This window comes from Pseudomyrmex gracilis, unplaced genomic scaffold, assembly GCF_002006095.1.
Source record: "Pseudomyrmex gracilis isolate BER0280 unplaced genomic scaffold, ASM200609v1 scaffold_491, whole genome shotgun sequence".
Taxonomy (NCBI): Eukaryota; Metazoa; Arthropoda; class Insecta; order Hymenoptera; family Formicidae; genus Pseudomyrmex; species Pseudomyrmex gracilis.
Window position 1 is genome coordinate 55,402 of NW_018021075.1, and position 6,952 is coordinate 62,353.

Consider the following 6,952-nt stretch of genomic DNA (forward strand, 5'->3'; position numbering starts at 1 on the left):
AACATTACAGCTCACTTCATCAGGGTTTGAGCAGTATCAGGCTGCTCTTCAAACTCTGATGAAGTGAGCTGTAATGTTTACGAAACGTCGGTATAAAAATGACACTAACGCGGTTCAAACCCGAAAAAACATCTTTGTATGTTAAGTGTTATATATTTAAAAAAAAAATTGTATATACATGTTAACTAATTATGACTGACAGATATATTGTAACAAAAAAAATTATTTATTTACTTATCACGTGTACAATCTTAAAATAATGAGCGCATTCGGGAAGCGTGCTACCAGCGCTATCGCATCATTCTATCTTTGTTTTTGTCAAATGAACGATAAAAATAGAATGATGCGATAGCGCTGATAGCGTAGCTGCGTTCCGTTTCACGCAATGCGCGCATTTATCTATATTATACGTTACGTGTACTATAGATAAATGCGCGCATATGCGTGAAACGGAACACAGCTGGAGTACGTTATTATCGCGCTTTAATGTTTCGTACGTCTTTTGTCTCGGTTTCTTGTCGTCTCGTCTCATCGAGAAACCGGCAACTGGCAAAAGTTGTCTTGCTTTTCTTGTCATGGCAACCGTAACGGTCGTTATCACATACAAGATATTTTTTTATACGTGTGTTATTAAACATCATTTATCTCGCATTTGCTCCTCTTGTGAAGAAGCAACGCTATTTAAGCAAAGAAGAAGAAGAACGACAACCGGCAATCATTTTATGATCTCGTCTACTTTTTACTTCCAAAGAATGTTTTTTGTGCGCATTTGTTGCAGTAGAATACGTGATAAGTAGACTTATAAAATTGTACATATATATATTGTAGATGACGTAGCTTTGATAGATTGTGATGAGAAAAGGAGGTTGATATAAATAAAAGATAGAAATCATTATTTTATAACATAGTTGTACAATCTAATCTACTGCCGCAGCTGTCTCTACCATTGTCTCTACAACGTTTTCAACGAACATTTTTCAGCATTTCGACAATGAAACAGATGAATTTTGGATCTCTTCAAATAACAACAGCTTCTCGAAGATTCGAGAGAATTATGAGATTTACTGTAAATAAACTTATAACCTGGAGTATCAATTTACCGCAGTTAAGTAAGTACCAGTAGTGATTAATATATTTCTTAAAAATGTCTAAAGTAAATAGGAAAAATAATAAACATGCAAAAACGATAGTTGATGTATGTTTTAATATATCGAATCTACTAGTGATTTCTCTTTATTAACTACTCTTGTACAATTCAATTGACTACCTCACAATCAGTTGTTTTCAGCATTCATTGTCTCTACATTTTTTGCTTATTTTCCACAAACTTTCTTCAGTATTTCAACGATAAAATAAATTAATTTCAGATATCTACAAATAACAACAGCTTCTCGAATACACGGATTCAAGAGAATTACTATACTGGAAATAAACTTTGTATATATAGAACATCAACTCGCCGCAGTTAAGTAAGTACCAGTGATAATATATTTCTTCAACATGCCTAAAGTGAATAAAAAATATTATATACGTGCAAAAAAGATAACTGATGCATGTAATAATATCGCGGAATCTATTAGTGATTTTTCTTTAACTATTAACACATCTTCAGTTGCAAATAATACTATTGTATCATATGTCATTTATAATAATAAATTACGTAATACTGATAAAAACATTTTTAATGAAGATAATAATGATGCAGATGATATTGATAGTTACACTAATGATGATGGTGCAGACATTAGTAATAGTTACATTAATGATAACAGTACAGTGAATTACAATTTTTTAAATAATATTGAACGTTGTGAGAATGATAATGTAAGTATTACATTCCAATTGCAAGGATGGGCTATTAGAAATCGGATACCTTATGTTGCATTAAATGAATTGATGCTATATATAAAACCTAGATATCCAGAACTTTCTCGAGATGCTCGTACTTTATTAGGCACTTTGAGAAAAATACATACAGATATTGTTAAACCAGGACACTATTATCATTTTGGGATAAATCATTGCGTAGATAAATTTATAGAAGCCTCGCAATATTTCTTTCAAAATTCACAGATAATTGAAATTATTATAAATATTGATGGCTTGCCTTTATCTAAAAGTTCAGGGAGTCAAGTCTACCCTATTTTATGCAGTTTGGTTAACAATTACAACAATGTTGGCATTATTGGGATTTATCATGGATATAAAAAACCTGCAAACGCTAATATATTTTTGCAATTTTTCGTAAAAGAAGCTCAAAATTTGGTTACCCATGGTATAACAGTTAATGGAATAATATATCCATTTAAAATTAAAGCTTTCATTTGTGATGTACCAGCTCTGTCTTTTATAAAATATACAAAGGGTCATTCAGGTTATTATTCGTGTAAAATGTGAAGTTAAAGGCGAATATCATCTTAATAGAGTATGCTTTCCGTATGTAGAGATTTTCAATGTAAGAACAAACAAAAACTTCAGATTAAAATCACAGCCAGATCATCATACAGGTACATCAGTATTAGAATTGATTCCAAATTTAGATATGGTGTATGATTTCCCATCAGATTCAATGCATTTACTTTTCTTAAGAGAAGTTAAAAAAATAGTTGTCTCTTTATGGTGTCATGAAAAACCTCGTGCTAAATTGTCATCGCATCAACAATCAATAATCAAGATTATTAGAAGAACAAAAATGTTATATACCATGTGATTTTAATAGAAAATCAAGATCGTTATTAGAAAGTAAGAAGTGGAAAGCCACTGAATATAAGACATTTTTATTATATACAGGACCGGTTGTATTAAAATCTGTATTATAAGGTATGATACATATTTAAATTTTATGACTCTGCACGTACCTGCCACCATCTTATCTAGTTCAAAACATATTGAATTGTATTTAGATTATTCAAACTTATTATTACGATATTATGTTGAAACATTTATTAGTCTGTACGGTAAATAAACGCATCTCATAATACACATAATTTGTTACATCTTTGTGATGATGTGAAAAATTTCGGATCACTGCAAACTTTCAGCGCTTTCCCGTTTGAGAACTATATGCAATCAATATTAAAAATGATTCGCAAAAATGATAAACCATTGCAGCAAATTATTCGCCGGATAAGTGAAATAATTATATACCTAATCCTAATCAAAACATAAGACAATTAAATGAACCTCAACTTTTAAATATGCATTTCAATGGTCCGCTTATGAATTGTCACAGCTATAATCACTTTAATAAAGTTGTGTTTAAAAAATTTTTATTAACAACTACAGAACCTGACAATTGTTGTTGTTTGTTGGATAGAAGTATTGTAGTTATCCGAAATTTTGCTTCTAATAATGAGAATACTATTATAATTGGAAGTAAGTATAAAACACTTAAAGATTTTTATATCAAATCCTGCAAATCTTCAAAACTTGATATTTATGAAGTCTGCTATCTCAGCAATTTACAGATTTGGAATTTGGATCAAATAGCAAACAAATGTGTTAGATTAAAATACAAAAAAAGATACGTTACATTTCTTTTATTACATGCACAATCCTAAATAACAAAACAAATTTCTTATTTATTTTTTTGAAATTCAGAATACTAAAGTTAGTCAAATTTATCATATAAGTTTCATAAAATTATTCTAAAAATAACGTAAACAAAAAAAGAAAATATTTTTATTTCATTATTATCAGTAACATTTATTAATTTTTAATTTGATAAATAAAATATTATTCTAATACATAGTTATATAATATTATATTGCTACAAAATTATATTAGATTAGAATTGTTTCAATATGTTATATCTATACATATATATGTATAACAATTATATTAACTATTATATTCATGTTTCCTCAGGTTTAAAATTATTATTATTGTAACCTTTGTTTATTCTCATTTAATGTATATTTTTATTACTTTAATAGAAATTGTTTGATTATTTATTGAAATCTTCTTTCATTATCTACATTACAAGAAAAATACAGTTTAAGTTACTAGTTTAAGTTACTTTACATAATATTAAAACAACGTCAAAGTAGTAATTAGTTTGAAGTAATTTAAGATAATAACTAAAATAAGTTTAAACTAGTAACTTAAACTGTATCTTTCTACACACACATATATATATATATATATACATGCAACATCAGCAGCCATACTTAAGATTCATTACTTTTTTTGTTACTGTAAATATCAGAAAATTATTCTCTTGCTTTTACGTTTCATCAGAAATGGAAAAACCGACATGGACAGTAGTTCAGTTTTCGGCAGATAACACTGTTGAAGCAGTACCATCTGGCTGGAAAAAACACGATAAATGTTATTGGCCTCCATTTAAGTATGAACAAGTTATCGCTGCAATTCGGAAAAATGTGGAACGAAATACATATGTTGGCCATCTTATAGCATTAGTACGTTTTGGAATAGCACATATGGTTAGTTGCGTATTAAAACAAACTTTAAATTAATTTCATTTTTATATATTAGTGCTATTGTTTGCTATAATGTAAGTATTTATTTACATACTTTTAAATGACTATAATATGGCAAAACAAAAAACAAAAAAAGCTGAATGTATTTCGGATTTGAATTCAGAGATTGAAATTACAAAAAGAAAAAGGATAAAAAATCGTTTCCTTAGTGACACCGATGATAGTGATAAGGAAAATAGCGTTCCGACAAAAAGAAAACAAATGAAAGGTTTGTTTTGTAAACAGAAATCATATTCTTTAAAGTTATTTTATAAATATTAGAATATTATATAGTATAGTATTGTACCAATTATATTTTACTAAGAATATATACTTTGTATTTTAAATATATATATAATATTGAATATATAATTTGTATTTTAAATTATTTTCTCAGAGAACAAAATAGTAAAAAGAAACTAGGATAGCAGACAAACACTATTCTAGTGAAGAGTTTTCTGAAGAGTCTCTGGCAGCACACTTCCGGAATCTCCGCAAATGACAAATATGGGTATATTTAATGTATACATGGAAATTTATGTGCATGGACTTTATATTACTATATAAATATGACTACTCTTTCTTTGCTCATTTTATGTACTTATGTACTTATGTACTAATGTACACGCATATAATTTTATGTATAATTAATTTATTGTTAAAATAGTAACTTCTTTCCCTTTTCTTTCTTTTAAGTTTTGAAATGTCAAATTTATAAAGTTTGTGTTTTTTTATGTTGAAGATGTAATTATTAAAAGTATATGTATATTTTAACATCTATCATAACATATAGAAATATATATAAAAAGATTTTTATTGATTAGATGTTGCATATTAAAAATCAAAATATATTATATTTTGATTATCATGCATTCCTTGAAAAGTTAAAAAGATACTTTGCATGTTAAAAATCTTCAATTTATTTATATTTTTAAACAAAAATTTATTATTTGAAGAATACGCATTGTATTGTACATGTAATAATAATTATTTATTATTCAATATATTATTATAACATTATTTTAAATAAATAAAAAAATTATATATGGACAGGTAATCTCTTATTAATAGCTATTATGTTGTAAAAAACTTATATTATTACGTTATAAAGATCTTATTATAATAATTTATGTCATAAAGAAATCTTTATTTTTGAAACACTAATTTTTAAATGCGTGATCTTTTTGACTTCAATTCAAATAGAATATTAAAAAACTACAGCTATATGTATTCTATTCTATAAAAAACAGAATCTTTTATTATGCAAGTACTTGTTAATACTACAGTTTTGATTTTGTAGAATCTATGAATATTAAGAAAAAGTTACATGTAAATACAAATGGATCCAAAGTAATTGAAAGAACTCCAAGTACGTCAACACATAACTTGCCAAATAATAGTTATAATATATGCGATGACGCTTATATGAGTAATGCTTCTTTTTTATCTATTCAAAATGATAGTGGTATGTAGTTTTTTAAAGAATTGGAAATTATCATTATTAACAGATAGATGGAACGTAATATTTTAAAAATTAACATTTTTCTTCTCTAGATAATCCAAAGTATTTCAAAGAAATTATTCGCCAGCAAAGTTTCTTTAAAACTCAATTGTGATAGATGGCAGATGATTTGAGAGAAGTAAAAAATGTCATAATGACCAATAATCTGATACAAAATCAAGATAATCAGCAACAAAATGGAAGATCGATTTATTCTTCTTTTGAGCTACCATTGAGAACAGTGAAAGATATTGAAGAAGCTGTGGAACAGTTTTTAGAAATTGAAGATAACTTTAAATGTACGGTATAATACATATGCTCGATATGAATTTTGCAAAATATTAATAACTATTGTAAAATAATATATGAATTTTTGTTTCAGACTACAGAAACATGTACAGTAGGAGGCACTTTTCCTTACAATTTTATACAACGAAATTTGTGCCGTTTGGTTAGCAATAAACTTGCACAACATTATAACTGGATAGGTGCAAAATATAAAAGGAAATTTTGTAATCTTCGAATTGCCAACATGTTAGTAGGTAAATACATTAATTAATGATATTTTTGTAGCACAAATATATATTTAATTATATACATTTATATATATTTATATACAGGATGTCCGACAATTACTTTAGTACTCTCTCGTAGGCAGATAGAAGGAGGAGTAGAGAAGGAGAATCAAAAATTAGTGAACCACGCACCTGGTGTGCGTGAGCGCTCTGCGCGGCACACTGACATGCGTCCGGCTAAAAGTCGACGCTTGATTTATTCAATAATTACTCCTTTACTATTTGTAATAGAAAAAATTGATACAGGACTTTTTAACTCAATTTTACTCCTTCTACCTCTCCTTCTGCCTACGAGAGAGATGCTAATGTAATTGTCAGACACTCTATATACATTTAATTTATATATTTAAAATATATATTTAACATATATAACGTATACATTTAATTATATACAT

At 27.3% G+C, this 6,952-nt stretch overlaps 1 long non-coding RNA gene across 2 annotated transcripts; it reads left to right on the forward strand.

The window, feature by feature from the left end:
- The first annotated feature begins 506 nt into the window (after nucleotides 1-506).
- Nucleotides 507-6,518, forward strand: LOC109860872. 2 transcript variants are annotated; one of them, XR_002250894.1, is made up of 8 exons: nucleotides 507-761; nucleotides 982-1,109; nucleotides 1,368-1,469; nucleotides 4,240-4,445; nucleotides 4,879-4,992; nucleotides 5,782-5,946; nucleotides 6,036-6,281; nucleotides 6,365-6,518. It is a non-coding gene; the product is annotated as an uncharacterized LOC109860872 (long non-coding RNA). The 2 variants fall into 2 exon arrangements; XR_002250893.1 differs by having other exon boundaries at nucleotides 507-1,109.
- The last annotated feature ends 434 nt before the right edge of the window (nucleotides 6,519-6,952 follow it).